The 21,723-nt window shown below is 39.7% G+C and overlaps 1 protein-coding gene across 6 annotated transcripts in view; it reads right to left on the bottom strand.

The window, feature by feature from the left end:
- Positions 1-21,723, bottom strand: part of sema6cb (semaphorin 6Cb) — a 150,689-nt gene that overhangs the window by 115,769 nt on the left and 13,197 nt on the right. For all 6 annotated transcript variants that reach the window (XM_080897276.1, XM_080897282.1, XM_080897283.1 and 3 more), the window contains exon 2: positions 15,591-15,678. The gene's annotated coding sequence lies outside the window, so the exon portion shown is untranslated. The remainder of the gene's footprint in view (positions 1-15,590; positions 15,679-21,723) is intronic.

Below are 21,723 nucleotides of genomic sequence, written 5' to 3'. Positions count from 1 at the left end.
CAGAAGGGACCTTATACACAAACCCTGAAGTTTCCGTTCACTCACTTAGCAAGTGAAAGATGTTAAACATGCCATCAATACTGAGATGCTCCTCTTGTAGCATCCGTGAATGACAGCAAAGCACTGAAGAGGCCCCTTTCTCTGAGCTGACACTGCTGATTTGAATTTCAAAACATGTAAAACGGTGATTAAAAGCCAATTACAGCTTGTGCCAATGAAAAGTCAATTAAGTGTTTCAGGGCCTGTGAAAGGGTTTTTGCCAAGGTGATGACAGGGAGGAGCAGAGAACAGAAGAGAAAGGGAGGGGTACCAAAGAGAGAAGCAAAGAGGAAAAAATGAAAGAACAAACAGTTGAGCTGAAACAAGGACAGCAGGCAATATTTGCATGAATGTAGCATTAAACCATCAGACGTGTATATTTCTGCTGAAGAGACAGGATTTCTTTTGTCTCTGTCATCATACACTCATAAATTCTAAAAGGTTGCTTAGAGGCTGCATTTAATTAAGAGTCAAAGCCACTGGAAATATGAGTGGGAATGTTTTCCAATAAAATCCTAATAAATAAATAAATAAATAAATAAATAAAAATCTCCAAACTGCCACCCTCTTACACAAATGACTAAATTACAGAGCCCTAGAATTTCCCTCCTGGACAAATGTCAGCTGATTGTTTCTGTATTTCTTAGTTTTACACAAGTAATAAACTGTGAAAAAGAAAAAAAAGACATTAAAAAAGGCACTCAGGCATTGTTTTGCAAACTTCTTAAACACACGCCTGGATTCTGCGAGAGTAGCCGTGTTTTCCATGTTGAAATCCAGTAGCAGTGACAATGCTGCGGCACCACTGGGAGGCATGGCTGTAGCTGAATACAGTGCTGCTTTCCTTCATACTGTGAACCAATATTTAGTCCCAATAGGTACCCCAAACAGAATTTATTTATTATTTTTTTTAAAAGGCAAGTTTGTGTTGCTTAGGCTTAGGCTTTAATTATTGAGAAAGAAAACAAAGAACCAAACAAACAGAACAATCTTCAACTCTAGAGGGTTGTTAAACCATAATAAAGACATACGAAGTGAGAGGTGATCATTTCAGAGCGGTGCCAGCTTCAGATTAATGTCTTTTGAGAGGACCCTAGTTGTTGCTTTGCTGCCTTTTTGTGCTATGAAAAGCCCCAAGAAAAAACATGACTTATGTAGCAAGCTGCAGACAAGTTATACAGTGAGCCTACAACTTGGCAGTCAACAACTCCACTCCCCGCCTCAATTTACTTTGTCACTCCATCCCTCCCTCGCACAAATCACCACCAATCAGCTCATGCAGACAATCAACAAGATTCCACTCACGCACACACTAGCACAAGCACGCAACTGTAATCAAGCGAACAACCCACTGTTTACAACCCAGAGTTTTTCTTCCATGATCTGAGGTTTTGATAAAGGCTGTAGCAATAAAGACTGGAGTTATTTAAGGGAAAAAGATCAACAGCATATTGGTTGGGTCACTGACACTGCAAGGGCTAGATGGTCATCTAGTCTGGCTTGTCCTCTCTCAACAGCCTCTGTCTCTGTATCCAATTTGTTTCGTGTTATTTGCAGGAACAAGCGCTGGACTCTTGTACTCTTGTGTTTTTTTCCGCTACATGAACTCTAGGAACTTGTGGCCTTTCACATGTGCAGTATAAGAAAGATAGAAGCCAAGTTACAAGAAGCTGCTTCGGAGGAACCCTGAACCTCGTGAAGGATTTAAAAACAAAAATCAGCTGACAATCGATCATGAGTAAATGCTGCTCACTACAACAGCTTTGGAAACTGGCCAAGAACTGGTTTATAGTTGCTGGCTCACAGCACACGCCTAAACTTATTTATGTTGACAAGAACTTAATAAGTGCTTTTCATCTCAATGTTTAATAGGGTGTAGCCTTGCCTTCATGGACACGTCTGGCTGTTTTGAAAATTAAGTGTTGCCAAGATTGTCTCTCTTTCTGTCTCTTTTACAGAGAGAAAGAAAAAGATATCACTTTATTTTGCTGACCAGTGCTGTGAGTACTTTATTGCTCTATGCAAAGTCAAACCTTCAAGAAGAACTGGCAGGCAACATATGGTAAATGCATCTCAGACTTCGTCCTACTAACCAGTTTTGCAAGAGTTCAATGCGACAGACAGAAGCCAACGCTTTTGCTGCCTCATTGAAAATCTTCATGCACCTGGAAGTGATTTTAAACCTCAACCACGAGCACACATGAACATTTAATGACTGTGAGGCACGGAAGATTAGGACTCAAAGAATTAGGGACAGAAGCCCTAAAACAAGCCTTTAAATGTTAAGTTTTAATGTTAAATCTTAACTTTGCACTTGCTGCAAACTTGATACTTTCGATTGTTACTTCAGGCCTAAGTCCTTATACGTCAATCACATTTGTAATCAACAAATCAAACAGGGCTGTTCGATATAACGATATATATCGGATTAAGATGTGAAAACGTCTATCGTTTCAAATTACACCATCGTTGTTTCGTGGTGTCCCAAAAATCAACTGTTACGGCAATATTTTTTCATCGTTTTGATGGTACTGTAGTGGTTATATTCATTTCTTAAAGTTCTCTCTTTCTCTTATGTTTAAAATAACTACACTACGAATGGACAAGCGACTGTTTTTACGCGTTGTCATAAGTAACGACAACGGTAAACCCAGCGTGTGGCTCCACCGTCCGCTTGTTTATTTTCCACATAAACCTTTCACAATAGAGCTGAAGATCCTGTTGAGATTTTTCAAAATAAACTGAAATGATGAGAAACAGAAAGACAACTCAAAACAAAATAAACCTTAGACTCAAACGTTAGAACAGGCTTTTCCCAGAAGCACGCCGTGTAATAAATACTCAAAGAAAATGGCGGACGTTACAACTTTTAAAAATGTATAGAGCATAGGAGCTACAGTGGTTCCATTCCACTGTTGTGGATGGCATTTGGTGACATCAGTCTGCCTTTTGCTATGGAGATCTGCTGTGAGCTTAAGGGTCACTATAAGTAGAACCAGCAACAGCAGGTGGAAATCTAATACATGTGCAGTGCGCAAACTGAGGCTGCAAGCCAGAATAAGGAGTGGAGCAGTCCAAGAAGGCGGTGTTGCAGTTTTCCCAAAGGATGACAGGCTCACTGCAGAAGCAGCTGATTGCACCGCTCTGTTATTTCTAACAATGCCCTGTTATTTATTTGCTGTAATGGGCAATATTTTACACCTTTGCCAATGGCACAGTCGTAATGCATACCTCTAATGCACCACAGCTGCGCACCTTTAATATTTTATGTTCAGAGCAGTCATGAATATTTGTCACACTGCATTTTTGCAACACCCTTTTGATGAACTATAGAAAGAAAATGTTCCACAACAATTAAGACTGACGCAAATACTGTTGCTTTGTACATTTTTTTTAAAAATATTTTGAAACTGCTGCATCTGTTAAAACTCTGGGGAAAAAAAAGCTCTGGAGAAAAAAAAAAAAAAAAGCTTTCTTTATATTATCTGGCAGGTGTACTGACAGCTGATGGCTGTGGGATGAGTAGACAAGGAACCATGAAACAATAGAAGACAGATGCAAATTTATGTTTCTTCTTTCTCTCTACTTTATGTGTGATCGTGTCCACGCTTTCCACAAGCCAAACACACCAAGAGCAGCCTTGCTGGAGCTCAGCTTTTGATCGTCAATGTCTGTCCTTTGGCTAAACGGGCTTTGATTGGGCGGGGGGGGGGGGGGGGGGGGGGGGGGGGGGGGATGTGAGTTGTTTATGTTGCTCAAGAGGCAAATTTAATTTAATATGGGCAGTTGTCAGCACACTAGCATGCAGAAGCCAGGCAACATCCCCTACATTAGTGGTTGTGGAGCAGAGAGTGAGGGGAGGGGGTGTGCAGAGAGGGCACTGAAACTGGATTTTGTTCCATTATGCATAATAACAATAGCCAGAGACCCGTGGTGTATTGCGGTAAGCTGCCTAGACTGTGGCCAAAATGATTCGGCCACAAGGAAAATTTTTGGTGCCTGCTGGGCCAAACCTTAAAAACTCTGCATGACCATCCATAATTTCTCTTCTGAGAAGAGAGAGTTCACTCCTAGCTGAAGAGTTCCAGCATGGTTCAGTTTTATTACCATTTGAAAAGGGAGAAGATGAGTGCAATAGCAGGGGGCACACAGACCAGTATGCTGAAAGAAAGGCTGAAGGGGTGCATGGCAAGGGAAGAGCGGGTGACTTGTTGAACTTGGCACATGGATGAGCTTCATCCATCAACGGGGCAGCGAGCTACTCCCTATTCAGGTTTTGCCCTTGAGACAACACCGGCATGGTTGGAGTTGGTATTATGCAGTTGGAAAGCATATCCAAAGCTTGTGCAGAGAACTGAGAAGACTGTAACAACCTCGGGGAGAAAAAAAATCCTCCCACTGTGCTCTACTTGTAAAAATAAACTCCCATGCTGCACTTTTACATATTCTACCCAAGCTTAGAAGGAGACAAAACACCAATAATGCTGGAATTTCAATCTACTCCTTTATGATATTATGTATGTTTTCTGAATTATGCATGTGACCTCTGAGTAGAAATCAAGTGATGAGTAATTTATGAGATTATGGGGTGGTAGAGTATCAGCAGTGTAAAAACTGGTAACAGAGCTTAAACAAATTGAATATACACTATACAAGCCATCATCTAGTTTCAGTACAGTAAAAACAGTATAGTCAGAAAATGTAAACTTGAGATGAATGGCAAAAGATGTGAAATACTGGCTTTCAAAGTTATTCTGAAGTTGTTTAAGGAAGTATATAAATCTGCAGTCCGGCTCCAAGTTGTGGAAATAAAATTATGGTAAATTTCCAAATCTTTCTTCTGAGACTCAAAATTACAGCAAGGCTGTGCATTGAAGTTGTTTTTTCAAGCTTGTGTGAAGCACAATGACCACAAGAATACACTTAAGAAGAAATGCAGCCCGCCCAAGCTTACAGAATGGAAAAATAAAAAGGTTCACTCCCTTGTGTCCCTCTACCTGGGTTGTTTTCTCAAGAACAGGTTTTTTCCACCTGGGGGCAGGTGCTAACAGCCAGGCAGGTAAGTAATGACACCTGTTTCCACCTGCTGGGTCGCAGTTGCTCTTTGCCAGCAGTTGCCTCACTTCTCCCTTTTTAGCACAGTCCCACGTCCATTTGGAAGCGGATGGAGCTCTACACACACACGCACAAACACGCACTTGCATGCAATCACACACCCACGAGCCTGCAAATTTAGCCAAGTTATTTCATGGAACACTGAAGCACAAGCAGTGAGCACAGAAGGTAGACTATATGCTGCACAATGGCTGGTGAAAACAGTTGGTTGGTCTACAGCGGCGAACATTTCCAGAGCCTTTGGGTTACTACTACGGATTGATTATCACTATGTTCACATTTAGTGACTCATCTCAGAGCCAGAAATACATTTGTTTCCTAAAAATGGAAGAAAAGGCTTCTGAAATAACAATTCAACCACAAAGAATGCCAGACTTAACAGTTTCTCGAAGCAATGAGTCATGCTTCGTCAAATGTAAATAACCCAAGAAATATTGAGCAAAAAGCTTTCTGCAGATACAGAAGTTTCCAAGTTATCATTTATTTCTGAGACATATCACAAGTACTTCTGATCTGTTTTTCAAAATCTTTTTAAATACACATGTTAGACCTTTATACAATTCACTGATTTTGGACTTCATACATTATTCTGCAAACTGGACGTGTACTCCAAAAAAAGGAACAGGGAACCTTTATAGTGGGCCTATTTTCTCACATATATATATATGATAGTTGTTTATATTAAACGTAACGAGTTTCAAAGACGTAGAGATCCTGCTGAAGACTTGGAAGTCAATGCACATCAGTCTGTTTTGCTTGCTGAATTGCTCCAATAATACATTTGTTTAGAATAAAATGGTGTTACAGAGCGCCTCAGCAACCCCTCTTTTTTTTTTTTTTTTTTTTTTTTTTAAATAATGTAGTCAGAGTATGTGCAAGTTATTCTTGCTATTCAAAAGCTCAAGACTGTTCCAATTATTTTGTGTTTCTGGCAGTTTTTTGGCTCAGTAAAATATGTGAACTGGGTCAGCACAATGTCAGTGAGAACAGGCAGGATTAATATGGTCATCTCAGACCATTTCTGGCTGCGAGTCCAGAAGCTACACCTACTGCTCAAGTATTCTGTCTGTGACATCCAATCAGAGGGAAGTTGTCTTAAAGGGAGGGGGATGGAAGTGAGAATGATGTGTTTAGAGCAGTGAAAGAGCTGCACCACAGCAAAGTATGAAATAGATTTTTATTTATTTTTCTTTCTATACATCTATATCTATATATATTTTTTAGGAGTCACAAAATCAATACATGAGCATAACAGTTCTCCTTACAGAAACCTTAAAACAGTTAAAAGCTCCAAATTGCATCATGGTCTCAATCCACTCATACACGATGCTTTAAGAACTGGTTTGTAACTGATAAGTAATAGGTTTGCTAGTTGATGCAAACACTGCTTGAGGACAAGTAAATGACTCCTGACATCCTGAGCTCCAAGTGCTGATGCCTTCATCTGAAGGGCACAAACAATCTGGTGTTCTTTAGCGCCTTGTGTTGACAGGAGGCTGGGAGCCAAGAGCTGGACACCTCAGCAAAAGCATGCTTGACGAGACAGGGTGAGTGTAATAGATTTGAAGTTCTCCTCTTGGAGCTGGAGAGTGTTAAATCACCATGGACATTGAGATGGTGGTTTGGAGGGTTTGGGCAGCATTTGGTTTAAAATACTTTAAGTTTAAGGGTTTTAGCTTCACCGCTATGACTCTCACCGTTATGAAAAACCTCCAACTGCACAGTCTCTGATCATCCTCTTCCCCCCCCCGTATTCTTACCCAAGCTCAGTAAAGCAATCATCACAGCCCCGCAGTGCAAGAGCGTCTTAGCTATGGCAGATAAAGGCTGGGAGATTGTCAGTAATGACGGGTCCACCAGTGCTGAAACTTCCCATAGCTGCTTGTTTCAGCAGTAATTAAGATGGGGGAAATGGTGCACCGTGACTGGCTCTAAAAAGCTTACCAAGCCTTTTGCTTGTGATGCCGTGTCAACTTTTCTACGGTAGGCAAGTCAGCCGGATGAGTAAAAAGGGGACTTAAAAGCTAAACAAAACATGTGAAACAAAGAGGTAAAAATCAGAGGCGGCAAGTTGTGTACTGAGTGATGTGGGGACTGACGAAAGGGAGGGGAAAAAGGGAAAGGGAGGCCCTAGAGTGATGAATAGGGATGAGATTAGATCATTGATGCTCAGTATTCTCCAATCACAGAAGTTGAAGAGTGAAATGATAACAAAGGTGAAAAGAAATACAAGAAAGAGGACAGGCCGATGGGCTCTAAGAGGCAGGCGGAGTGATTGAAAATAACCGCAAACAGGAAGAAAGGACTGACAAATAACTGTGTGTGTGTGTGTGTGTGTGTGTGTGTGTGTGTGTGTGTGTGTGTGTGTGTGTGTGTGTGTGTGTGTGTGTGTGTGTGTGTGTGTGTGTGTGTGTGTGTGAGTGAGTGTGTGAGTGAGAGAGAAATGGTTCAGCTGTACCACAATGAAAAGAGAATTCTATCATCTTTTCTTCCCAGTGCCACTTTCTCTGAAGCTGGCCCTCAGTAATCACCTTCCTCACCCTCTCAACTGCTTCATCCTCGCCTTCTGTTCTTATCCCACCCGCCCACTCTCATCCCCTGATCTTTGAGGTACACAGGTGCTTATGAGGAGAGCGCTTAACCCCCCTCTCCATGGATCAGCCCTGCAGACGGTGTGTGCTGATGTGTGGAGAAATTCAGGAAGCGAACGGGAGCTGTAGAAAGAGTGTTCTGCTGCTTACGCCCACAAATGGGCAGAAATTGGATACTAAGTGCAGGAGTCAAGCCCGCCGAGAAGGGTTGAATGAAAATGAACTTATTTCAAACACCCACACATATGTAAAGATATGGGACGGCCAATATTATTAAAAACGGTAGGTGTTGAGGTGTTCTGGAACAGAGGGGGATGCCAATATCTTAAGCTGACTACCACAGACATTCATCAGTCATGATCAGTCTCATGGTAACGATGGCTGAAAGTAGCTTAACTCAAATCACAGTGGTGCAGAGAAAAATGGCATTCAGGTAAATGTCTTTTTTATAAGATAAGAAATGAAAAAAAACTAAGTCATTCATATTCATTGGTTCTCATAGATATAAACACTTTTATTGAGGAAGAATACCCAAGAGGCTCAGAATGTATTTTTATGCAAGTAAATCACATTTGCATACTTTACAGTTGCACTGCTGAACCCCGGGATATGGAAAAAACAATTTACAAGCTGGGGTGCATGAGTTATCGTGATGAAACATTGAGTTGATTAGTTGCTCACAGAGTGTGGTGATGTAGCCAAAAAAATATTACCTCAATTTGATATACATGAGCAAGACAATAATAAAAAACAAATAAATCACAACCATCTGTAGGGCTGGCATTGTTATACATACGAGTAATTATGGGTTAACTCATGTAGCTATGGACTTCGATACTTAATATTTCAGCCTCAAAACAGTAACAACACAAATGGAAGAGGAATGTACTCCATACAAACTAATTCATCCGCTCCTTTGTTTTGTTACATTCTGCTGTTGTTATATGTTAAACACCCGAGTAAAAGTCATAGTTCTCAGATAAGTTAGAGGTTCTCATTTCCAAAAGTCTCAAACAGCTACTCTAAACATTTGAATAAATAATCTAAAATGACTGGAGGTTTAACAAATAATGAAAATAATTGTTAGTGTAGCACACAGAGGTCCCAACCGTGTCCTTTTTGCCACTGAGCTGTTGTTAATGTGTTGATATGCCCCAAAAAAAAAGAAAAATGGCAAATTGCTATTACTCTAATACAACAATCAGCAAACAAACTGATTACTTAAAAGTAAAGGGCATCAATTTAACCATCTTAATTTGTCAGCGACCAGCACTTCAATAAACAAGCTCCATCAAACTGAAGCTGAGCACATTTGCATTCCAGCAAACAGCTTGCAATTACCCGTTTAGATGGCATGCGATGGCAATTAATATACCAATCTTCCTTAATGCCCCACCTAGGGAATTTGTAAACATCAATTTAAGAAATATGAGAGGCTCTCGGATAAAGTGCCTCCTGCTCTGCAGCAGTTACGGCATGCTCTTCGCAGTAAAAAATATAATAATCTCATTGGAAGTTGAAAAGTTACATCTCCAAATCAAACAACTCTGCCCATCATTAACCCAGAAGACAACATAGCTGGTTATGTTTTGACCCTTTGAGTTCGTCTGTCCTCAGGGCATCAGTTTTAAACACTTTGGCAGCTGTGTAACAAAATGTCAATGCAAGCATGCTGAAACATGTTAGTCACAAAGCTTCACAGCATGTAGTTGCAATCAAAATGCAGGTCAAGTTTGGAAGGTTGGTGTGGTTTGACCCACACAATAAAGGAGCCAGAAAGCAGGGAATCCACAGACCTCCTGGACAATACTCACTCTGTTACATGACTGTTTGCACTTTTGATGTTAACTAGGCGTGTAATAGTTTGTTACGCCTCCATATGATACATCTTTGACATTGTTTTAACCTTTATAATGTGGCTTGAATAAGAAGTTCACCTGGCCCAAGTGCATCTCTTGGAAGCAAATTATAAAATCACTTCATTTACTGTACCTGCAGGGTGGATGCCAATAAAACCTAAAGCTGTGTACTTGACATCCATGTGATCCCTCTCCATTTAATAATAATAATAATAATAATAATAATAATAATAATAATAATAATAATAATAATAATAATAATTTTTTTCTTTAACATAGAAGTACACATAAACTCAGATTGTTAAACTTTCCTGTAAGCACCAACCTTTGTTTCAAAGCCATCGGCCAGTGCTATCTGAGCTCAATATGCCAAAATTAAACCATTTAAACCTTAAAGCATATAAGAAAAAAACAAAAACACATTAAACTTTTCTGCTACGGTTCAGACCAAAGTAAGCAGATTGCAGGTCTTCTGCACCATGAGCATATTGATAGCATCTAAAATCCATTTAAAGTAAGCGGTACTAATGACATAAAATGAACGCAATGAAACTCCATAACAGCAGTTACTAAGGAAACCATGGTTAATTACATAATCCTCCTAGTTGAGCTAAAACTAACCAACCTTCATGAAGGGTTACCCCAGGGTGAAGCTTAGAAAAGCTTATTGACATCTCGCACCCGCTTGGTTAAAGGGGTGTGAATTAGATCTGACTGACGCAATATATATTGACTGCACACTTCCCTGAACACCAAAACAGGGAATCATGTAAAATTCTAACCCTGTGCCTCCTCCTCCCCAAGAGTCCACTTAAAGTAATTACCATGTTGATGGTGAATAGGGAGTACCAATAAACTTGCAATCCTGGTTCCTTGTAGTCAAGACCTTAAATAAAATAAGTTATTAAAGCCACGAAAATATTTTTTTAAAAGCTATATTTAAAAAGCCAGACAAAATCCAAATAAAGAAGGATACACAATGGCCTAAAGGGTTTGAGTAGCTTAAAGAAAGACGAAATACAGTGTGACCATTGACCATTTTTTTCTTGGGTTGTTTTTAGCCAATATTTTCTTAAATTAAAGGACAGCTGGGATCAGCAGTCTACTGAAATACCAAGTAAGTCTGTAAGAAAGAAAAAAAAAAAAGAAAAAAAAAGGGATTTACAAGCCATTTTGAGTAATTTCTATCAAGACTTATGTAAAACTACTTAAAACTGATTTCTGACATTGGCAAATAAGAATTGGAATTATTTTAAAAGTATATCCTTGAAGTGTGTCTTTCATTTTTCTCAATTTCATTATATTAATCTATTCCAAGTAGTAAAAAAGCATTTTTAAACACAAACTGAGACATTATGGCTTCAAGGATGCAAAGAGCTTTGTTGCCACGAGATGTGTGTCGCAACACACATGCAAACTCACATGCAAATTAAGTTCCCGTCTGACTTTTCAGAGTGAACATGCGTAGTGCTTGTCAACACATCACAAAGCCAACTACACACTACTACACAAAATTTCAATAGCAGACATTTTTCTTCATCTGGAATGATCTCACTCTAATCTCTCTGTCATCTGAGAATTTAACAAAGGATCAGCATTCAAAGGCATTTCCAGCAAATTAGACAATTTGCCAGCAGAATAAAGAGTAATGGACAAAAAAAAAAAAAAAAAAAACTGGCACAAAACATCAGTGCTGAAGCTCTAACAAAGACTAGTCTAATGACAGAACCAAAATCTTGAGCACCTGTGAGTCCAACTGGGCAATGCTAAATTGATGACAACCTGATAAGACTCGGCCAACATAAAAGGAACGCGTAGAGAAAAGAGTTCAAAATCTATTGATCTTTCAAAGTAAACACACTTTCTAAAATAATAGGGAAAAAAATACCACTTCCCTTTTCGTTGTGCATTTTGGCAGTAGTTCTTACAAAAGTTTAAAAAAAACCTAACATGATTGATTTTCTAAAGAGGTAAAAGCATACATAAGCTTTTAGTGTTTTTATCACGAATCTTGCATCATTTGTGTGTCTATTATTACTTTGCATGTTGGTGCCCCACATTGTTGCATAAGGGTATTGTTTTTTCTTTTTATATAGAAATCATAATCCAAAAAAGCCACCACCTCTAAGGTCTTGTCTTTACGATCAACAAAGTCTCTCCTTTGAGACCACAAATTCTTCAGTGTCACCTCATAAACAGCAAAAGAAATAGCTGAGGTGAACCCCTTGCAGTCTTTGCTTGCGGTGGACCCAATTTTCTCCCACCTCCTCTAGTCCCTGTATCCTTGTAACTTTGAAGTCCAGCCAGCTTTGAAAAAGGCTGCAATCTCCCTGCCATGACCAGGCAGAGGATTAGCCAAGCCCTGCAGGACCGAGTGGAAAGAGGACGAAAGAGGGCTGGAGGAGGAGAAACGCCATTTTCCACAACGGTTGTATATGTGCAAGCAGCTCTCCCTCCAGCCAGAGCCGTGGGGGATTAGCAAGCTACTAAGGAAGCAGAAAACAGACCTCCAAGCCCCCTTTTTCATGACTTCCACAGAAACCAATTTACAGCAGAGAACTGGGGGAGGCCGCTAATTCTCCCCATAACCGCCTCCTGCTTCAACTCAAAATCCTTGTTGTGTCACTCACAAAAATCTGCTTTTGTGAAACTGCAAACATTTTCAGAATACCAAACTCAAGGAAGCACACATCTACAAAGGATTCAATTATTGATATGGGAACTTCATTGACTCAAAAGTAACATTTCAATGTTCACAGAGCAGGGGAAAATAAGCAGTTAAGCTCCTAATCTCACCATCACACTTGATACGATCGGTCACGGTCACCCTGGAAAGTTTGTTTTCCCATTGTGAGGCAAAACAAAAAAGATTACTCATCTTTTATCCATATTAAGTGGTAATATTTGTCTGCACTTTGAGCTTGTACATTTGCAAGTTGTGCATTCATTGTATCACAAACAAAATGCATTAAAAGCAAACCGTATTGTGCAGTGTGCTAAGTACGTGTCTAAATGTGTCACAGTGAGCTAATGACAAAAGCGTGCATTTCAGAGGAACTTAGCAAAGAGGTCAGGACATTTCCTCTACGAGCGGAGGAATTCAAAAAGACTATCAAGCATTCACCAGTTACGGTACAACAACAAACACATTACCAGCACCTCATCGAACTTAGTAAATCTACAGGATCTCAGGATATAATACAGCAGCAAGTAACAGCAGCATAGCTTAAAAGAAGCAACAATGAGCCTTGGTTTAAAAGAAAAGGCAGATCCATATACTGCTGCTTTCCCATCAGCGCTTTTCAAGTAATGGGGTCTTTTGTCTTATCTGTGACTGAAAGGAGCTTGAGGACTTTGGCCTTCATCCCTTTGTTGTTACAGAGTCTCTTGTGGAAATGGCGGATTGGCCCATAGGCGTGGGTGTGTGAGGAAGAGCTAGGCGGCCATGCAAGCACATCAGACTTGAGCGGTCTTAATAAAGCTTCCCTCTATCCACCCCTGAGATCTCCTCACCCCAATTATTCGCCTGACACCTCTACCCTCCTCCATCTCCTCTTATTTCTCACAGCAACCCCCCCACCCTTAGCTCACCATCCAGTTCCCAGCTCTGATCAAGGCTGTCCCTTTGCTGTGCTCAAAGCCCCAGAGGCCTGTACAATATCGGGCTGCTGGTGGCGTTTGCTTCACAGTCTGCTGCTTGAATTGCATCAGGAGTGTGTCTCTTCTAGTATTGACATAAAATCACTACTGTTCAGCCAGCAACAGTGGAAAGTTCACTCCAAATTTAAAATAAAGTTCCACGATCCAGAGAGAATCAAGAAGACATGACCAAATAAGATATTCTCACAGAAACCTTTAAACACTGGGTTTAAGAATGTGCATGCTGACACCTGATACTTCCCAGTGTTTAGAGAGCCCAACATTGTACAGTGAAGCAAAGATGAACAAGACTCTTAACTTATGTTTACATTCAGTTTCTTTGTCTATTATTAACTGGCATGAATAACAGTAAACGTAAACTATGGAAAATAGCATACATAAGTCCATCATGCATCTGTATTCACACATACAATGCAGTTCAGTACTTTTCTAGACATTTTCTGATGCTGGTGCAAACATCCAAAACAGTTTGCTGGAACATTAAATACATTAAATGGTCTTTATGCAGAGAGTTGCATAGTACAAAGTCTGTGTGTTGTACGATTTGCACTAATGCAGGAACAGCATGGTTAATAGTTCAGCAAATTCACAGCCAGCTAGTGGTTACCTCCTGCAGACTCTGCCGAGGCAGCACCCTTGCCTGACAAAAACTCCTGCTGTGGGTCCTGAAGTGCAAAAGGGCAATTGTGCACAGTGTGCTGACCTTTTTCTTCCAAAAATGTATGCAGTACATGTGTGAAAATGACTATGAACTGAAACCTGAGTAATTTTACCTACCTGCAACATCAGATCTTACTCTTAGGGTTGCTAGAAAAGTTTTTCAACGTAAAGCTGCACAACTAAGTGAGTGCCTCGTGTGTCTAATAATCCCTCAACAGTGTGAGCTAAAAAATAAACCGGATGTGCACAAAAACTTCAGCTCACCGCAAAGAAAATTAGGAGCATAAATGATGACATGCTAATAGAACAAAGAACATAACAACGAGTCTAAAAACCAAAACAGCTCATGAGAAGACCACAACAAAACACTCCCATTTCTTTGCTGTTCTGTCTGCCATTTTTGAGACATTTTATGCTTTTACCTTCAGATGCCTTCAAGGTCACAGCAGGGCTACATCTGGCCAGCCATCTGTCTCCAGCCTTCCCATGAGGCATCCTGTCATCGGCACTCCTTGGCCCTGTCCTCTACTGTCCACATTCAAGCTCACAAGGGAAATGCTTGGCCAGACACAATAGCTTTTCAGTGATGCTACAAGTTTCTGATGCATTTGTTCAGTTATTCTCCCCATTGACTACCTGTCTACCTGACAACAGAGCTCACAGCACCAGAAAACATTGACATGGTCAACACCAGACATGTGCCAATTTGCAATTATCGAGTATCGATGAATGAAGAGACTTTGGACATTTTTCCCCCTGAGGACATTAAGTAACAGTGATGATGAGCACTCTAAATCAACATAAGGAACCAAAACTTCTTGATTTAAAGTAACCATTTCCCATCTGTCCATTCTAACAAATGCGCTGTGCAATCTGACAAACTCTACATTTTCATTTTCTGGCAATGTAGGCAAACAGTCCCATATGTCATCAAATTCAACAACTGCCATTAACAGAGCTTCATCAAATTCAAACCAGTGAGAGCAAAAACAGAAATATAGAAATCTTGACCACTCAAGCAATTTTGACAACTTGCAAACTCAAACCATGAGCTCAGTCCGTCACACTTTCTACGTATCACTGTAATATGTGGTTCTTATGCACGCTCTGACTAAATCAGTGGTTCTCTAAATTTATGAATGCCCCCTATTTCGAAAACAAAAAAAGTTCATGCTCAACACCTCACAATTTATGTGATTTGCAAGAAAAAAAATTATATTTTAATTGAATAAAGGAATACTATCAGCAAAGTCTTTACCTAAAAATAGCATATTCATTCAGTTGCTTAGCCCACCAGTTAAAAACCAGTGGACTAAATTAAGTTTGTCCTTGGATAATGCTGTATGGCAAATGTGTTAAAGCTGGTTCCTTACCTTTGATTAAATTAATTAGATAGATACAGTGCTGTATGTTCAATCACCTATTTTTAAAAAAAAGCAGCAGTAGCAGTGTTTCCATAGACCATCCATTAATTAAGTATCCTCTGTAGATGCCTCATGAAAGTAGAACTTTCACTGTCACATATATTCAGTTCAATCTAAATACTGCATTTGAAAGATCAGTGAATAGTGACTCCGTGCCTCATCAAATCAAATCTTATTTAACTTTTAATTACATTGGATCCATTTAGAAAGTCACACTTTTAGAAAGAAGCGGCAAAGCTTACCTTAACTTTTCAAACACTCTGCTGAATCCAGTGATCCACCAAACAGGTAACTAGACCAGCTTGGTACACACTCCAGCTGTCAGTGAATCTGTGAATGAAAAATAGGAGATGCCTCTTAGATCTGTGTACATCTCAGACATAATGCAGGACAGCTTACGGTGATGCTGCCTAAGCCTTGAAAAACAGTCATAGTAGTCATGTTGTATTCTCCATCACAAATCTCTAAAACTCCAAAGTATAGATAACAATGACAAGTATCCATTGCTGGGTGTCCTATTCACTTTCATCAGAAAAATGCCAGAATGTGAAATGAAAATGTGAATCAACTTGCTTTGAACTCTGAGGAAAAGACGTTGCTGGAAATGCTGTTCGCATGACAACAGGTTGCTTTTGCAATAAGTGAACAAAATCTTTTGACAAATCCAAGAGCCCAAACTTGCCAAATCTGATGATGGCATCTCAGCTCACAATCTGCTCTGGCAGTCTGCTCCCAGAAAAAACGTCTTCACCTTGCCAGTGCACAAACCTAAACAGAGCTTCATACAGCCTGATATTACCAAAAAAAAATTAAAAAATTCCATCTGAGCTGAAAGCTGAAATGTAAAATGTGAAATTCTGAGTCACTGATGCATAAAAGTTGACAAGTGATTATCTTTCTTTTAGAAGGATGTAGTTCCTGATCCTATAGCAAAAGTATTTAATTTGCTTTATCATATAGCCATAGGGAGTATGTAGAGTCTCAATTATTAAACCAGCAATAACTATTAAGCATTTTTGTGAAATACTGTGTAATATAATGACCTAGTTGGATCTCCACCTGTCCCAATATTAATTCAGACAAATGGTGATGACTGAGGTTTAGACCTTTACACCCTGCAAATTTCAAGTAGCAGAGCCCAGAAAGACTTGCAGAGGCAGCATCCTCTGGATTAGCAAACACTCCAGCTGGCAGCCACATGCTGATGATGGTTCAGTTAAGGTTAAGGCATAGCCAGCTCGCCAGCATATTTTCTTCTCTCTCAAGTTCTCACTGTTTTGACAAAAGGACCACAAGTCCCAAATGGAAAGTAGAACTGCTGTGCATCAGTAACAGCCTATACCAGCTATTGTGACACCATTGGGCGTGCGGTCATTATTTTCTTGCATCAGTGGTATGTTGACAATAAGGATCTGTGTTTGGTATTTGTTGGAACTTACAATACTGTCTGAGAAAAAACACAAAACTTCAAAAGGAAGATAAGGGCTTGTGGAAAACAAATTCCTTTGCCTGAGCTACAAAGCTATCTCTGGTGCACTTTCAAGACTTTAAATTGCCCCTAAATGCATCTAGAAGATTTCAGTACTGTGTTCTTGTGTTTTTACCAGAACTAAGGAAGATTTAAATACCATACATCAGGCCATCTGGTAGATTCGTGCAACGTGTCTAGAAATAGGGGGGCAATTGCCACAAAATATACAACTCAGTATTGTGTGGCAATTGCTACATAAATATATAAAATATCAAACATATTACCTAAGGTTGCAAACGGTTTAAATTGCATTTTCAATACTGACAAAAAAAAATCAAAAAATAAGCCCTGACATTAAAGAGAAGTACTGGAGATTTTTCTTCTTAGTGTTATATTAATCTGTCCTGAGCGTGTGACGAGCATGAAAGAGAATCCCTGATCATTAGAACTTTGGACTAGTCTGGGCTCACACTCAGCTCTTAATAAAACCCATAAACTAGATCCTTCTAATAGAATAATTTCAAAACCACAACTGGGAGCTACAGCTGAAGGAGTAATCAAATTGATGCCTCATCTCTGTACTGGATGTTTACTTGTTTTCTTATTTGCTTGCTTTTGCAAATTCAAGCTTTTAGTCATTTCAGTATAAAGAATCAATTACGGTTATATCGACTCCTCCAAGCTCACGCCTGGGGAACGACTTTTCAAGTGACCAAAGTAAAGAAATGCACCACAATGAGACAGGAGATGACACTATCATTTCTCAGTTCCAATGAACAAAACACACCACATGCACATTTTTTCAGATCAATGGTGGGGAGGAGTGATTAGCAGTTCTTAATTACTATTTAATTATACTAAAAAGCACAAACTTTCAGGTTGCACGGAAAGCAAAAAGCCTCAGTGTGAACGCTCACATCTTCTCTAACTCTCAGCCTTTGGTTAATCATCCGAGTTCGCTGTAGGAATATTTATTCGCTTTTTTATTCACTTTTCATATCACTCCAGAGTGTATGATCTGGGCTGTGACAATTCGTGTGATGACTCAAAGCTGAAAGCCACTAAAATATTTAGGCCAATCACACATTGAACTTATTCTCACCTTATTTTTAAACTAATATTTTAGTTTGTTTTTTTTGTTTTTTGTTTTTTTTTTTTTTTAAATACACAAGCTCTTGTCAATAAGGCCGTTTTACAACTAATTTACACAGACATTAACAACATGATCAACCAAAATCATAACAATGGGTAAGATTATTTTTTTAGTTGAACAATTGACAACATTGTTAAATGTGTTCACTTACTAGTAGTTCAGTAAAAGGACACAAGGACATGTTGTGCTGCTTCCTCAAGCAGAAACAAGCCAACTTCAAATATCAAATCCACCCTGATGGGGGAAACTCAGGTTTAAAGGGTTTCCCATCAGTACAAGGGATCATGAGGTTTTATAGTGATGATGAGTGCCATGTTTCAGTCTTATTTGTGACCTTTCTTTTTCACTTGAGGAGATGGGAGACATTTAAATGGCATTGTCCCACTGCAGATACTCTATAAGGATGAACTTTTTAGTAATCATAATCACAGTTCTGTGCATTATTCTGCTCTCCCTGTGCTAGTCATTTTAACAGATCAAATTCAGTTTATGGTAAACAAAGTCAGTGAAAACTTTCTGAAGTTTACAGTAATTGAAGGGCTCATTTTATCATGCCTTTGATTTTGTTTATTGTTTATTCCAACTTTAGCATTGTTGCCATATTCTGGTTAGTGTTTACCAGAACATGGTTACTGAAAGGAATGATTAATTACTCGTCTGGCTGTGAAAATAAAGAAAATTGTTCAGCCTTTTAGGTGACTGTCAAGCACTTTGAACACCGCTAATTGAATGACTGATATAACGGTCAATGGCCACTTCAGTTGTGCAATTTTGAACAACTAATAAATCTATCAGAGGAACTAGGGAGTGTTGCCTCGTCCATCTTCTACCAAATGGCAAACAGACCACACTCCTGCCCTTTCCTCACTCAGCTGCCTATTAAAAGGGAAACATGTGGTCTAGTGTCTTGTTTCAGGGAAAGTGAAAACATACGCCCGCTGAGGTACACAGTTGAGCAGAGGAGTTGCGCATGTTGTGACAAAGAGTGGCTTTTCCCTTCCCTTGTACCGCATTCTCTCACTGCCAATCGCCACATGGGGTAAGGGTAAGTGGTTTGACCAGTCCCTGCAATCACTAGGCAAGGCCCCCTACCTTGATAGCCATTCAAGGAAATCAATCAGTATTCAGGTCATGAAATGGGGATGCCCCCTTAACACACAACCTCTGACCCATGCAGGGTTCTACTCCGAGAGCGTGACAGGGATTTGTGCTGCCAGTGTCTGCTGCGTGTCCGACACTAACAAAGTCCTTGTGTTGAAGGGAGGAGCGTGGCCTGACCCTGTCCACCTCTGACACAATAATTCCAGCTGAGGAGTTCAAGGTGGCCTGACCTGCAGCTGAACCGGTCTATGGAAACATGGCTACAAGCTCTAGCTGAGCCTTTTCCTCAATCCCCTAGAGTTCCATGGAGAAACAAGGGGTGTGCTCGGGTTTCGCGAGCAATGCCGTAGCGTAAATCGCCACATTTATTCCTTCATATTTTACTTAATATCTGAACAGTTGGAAAGCCTTCTTTCTGTCATGGGAAGTACATGGGGGGCAGAATTAGCATAACGTAATTACACTGGGGAACGATCCAGGCTCCAAGGAGCAAGACATAACCTGTAATTTTCCATAGTGTTCCCTGTGCAATTGACAGTCAGGCTATGATATTGGAGATAAATGTCGAAATTTGGGCTGTTAGCTTAACTGATGGTGCATTCAGTATGATAATAACCACGGTCTTGCACACAGTGAGCCTGACGAGCAGTCCTGCAATAGCTCTTCACCACTTTTCCTCCCCTCCATGGGGGTATTATCATGCTAATCTAAAAGACAAGAAAAAATACATTTCAGTGAACAATGATATATAATAATAGGAAGCAGGGATCTCTGAAACAGTGAGGAGACAAAAGAAGGTATTTTCACCCTGCTCCGCTAAGCATTGTAAAGGGCTGACAAATGGACACAGATATTATGCTGGCTGGTTAATTAAAAGAACATAGTCTAATTAAAAAGATCTTCCTTGTGAATAGACTGCCGTCTATGGAGTTACTGACCTCTGTCTCCTGCACATGTTAGGCATAGGCCAGTCAGTAGCTCTCTTCTTTCACAGATTTAATTTTCAAATCAGAGGGGTTTTGACTGACGAGCGGCAAACACAGTAGTACGCTGCAGGAAGTGCACTAGATCTCGGTTGGGGTGCTGGTACTTGATAAACGGCTTTGAATTGCTATTATATAGTCAATAAAACTTGCACATGACATTTGATTTAATTCCCCATCTTTCGTGCAGAACCTTTTCACAAAAAGGTCAATATATCGAGTTTTTCAGTTAGTACAAATTTGAAATGTGTTCAAAGACAGTTTGACATGCACACACGACTATGCCTTAAAGTTATTCTGCTATTTTTTTTAATGACTTGAATTGTTAGAGAGCAATGTTTCTGGAACATACAGTACTGTCTTTATGTTTTGCTCAAAAATTGGAAAAATAGATTGATTTACTGAAATGTGCAATGTGAGTTTGTACAATTCTAACAAGCCTGAAAGTGAAAATGTGGTAAGACCACCTTTATTCTTCAACATAGCCTGAACCCTTGTAGGCAAACTTTTTTTTAATCATTTCTTTAAGTAGTCTTCAGGAACAGTTCAGCCTTTTCTCCCAGTTTTCCTTAAGAATGGCTTTTTGACAGCCACACTTTCACTGATGTCATTTCTGATGCCAGTTCGAATGGCGTGCATGTGTGTCATTATCTCTGGCATTTTTCATAGATTCAACTAAAGAAATAGGAACAAATTATGCATTTATGTCCCAGGCAGTAAAGTGCTACTAAAGTGCCTAAAGATACAATTTAAAAGGTTTTCTGGTATGGGTAGACAACACTGGTCCATCCCTTGAGTTAGGTGCCTTTTATATGCTTGATGATTCATAGGTCAGAGTCAAGTGTTTCTGAAAGATCTTTAGAAATCGAAGAGATCTACTTCTCAAGACGCTTTGGAAAAGAAATTACAAAAAAGACACTTATGGCAAAAATATTTTAAAAAAAGAAACAAACAATAAAAACCATTATATATGGCATAGCACTTTACTTTCACTGGAAGAAGTTGGTTGTTTTATCACAAAACAGACACCAAGCCTAATGTTTGCACTCTTTTATTGTGTCAATATATGTTACACACCCCAAACCCCATGCATGTGACAATAATTCTGCATTAGTCCATTTTGTTTTACCTGCTTGTATGAGACAGATAAGTAGGTAGGAAAAAACAACAACTACTATTTGCAGCATCCCACCTTTGCCTCCAGGCTGACACAGCACTTTACACTTCAACACCACTAAAGCGCCCGTTAGCAGTTATTGTATATCTTCACACAGACACTGCAAACATTAACAGTAACTGTAAAACTAATAGCAATTACCCCTTTGGCACATCAGCCATCTGTTAAGTTATCATTAAGGTGGGGGATAGTACAAAAAATGATGACAGTAATGTTGGAACTAGAAAGCAAATGTTGAGTCCTGCGTGTCTGTAAAGTCAACAGGCAGTGTTAATTTATATCACAGCTATTTGCAAGCTTTCTGAAGCTGAGATAAGCCCACTAGCAACTAGACAAGAGCGGCACCCTACTTTACCAACTCTGATCAGCAACAAAATTCTGACAACAGAAACATAGCACAGTCAGACAATCTGGTATCAAAGTCATACTGAGTATTTCCTGGGTATTGATATCCAATGTGAAATTCTACTATTGTCACAATCCTAGTAGA

This window comes from Rhamphochromis sp. 'chilingali', assembly GCF_963969265.1.
Source record: "Rhamphochromis sp. 'chilingali' genome assembly, chromosome: 11".
NCBI lineage: Eukaryota > Metazoa > Chordata > Actinopteri > Cichliformes > Cichlidae > Rhamphochromis > Rhamphochromis sp. 'chilingali'.
The sequence above is the reverse complement of the archived record's forward strand: the minus strand, read 5'-3'. Positions and strand labels throughout refer to the sequence as shown.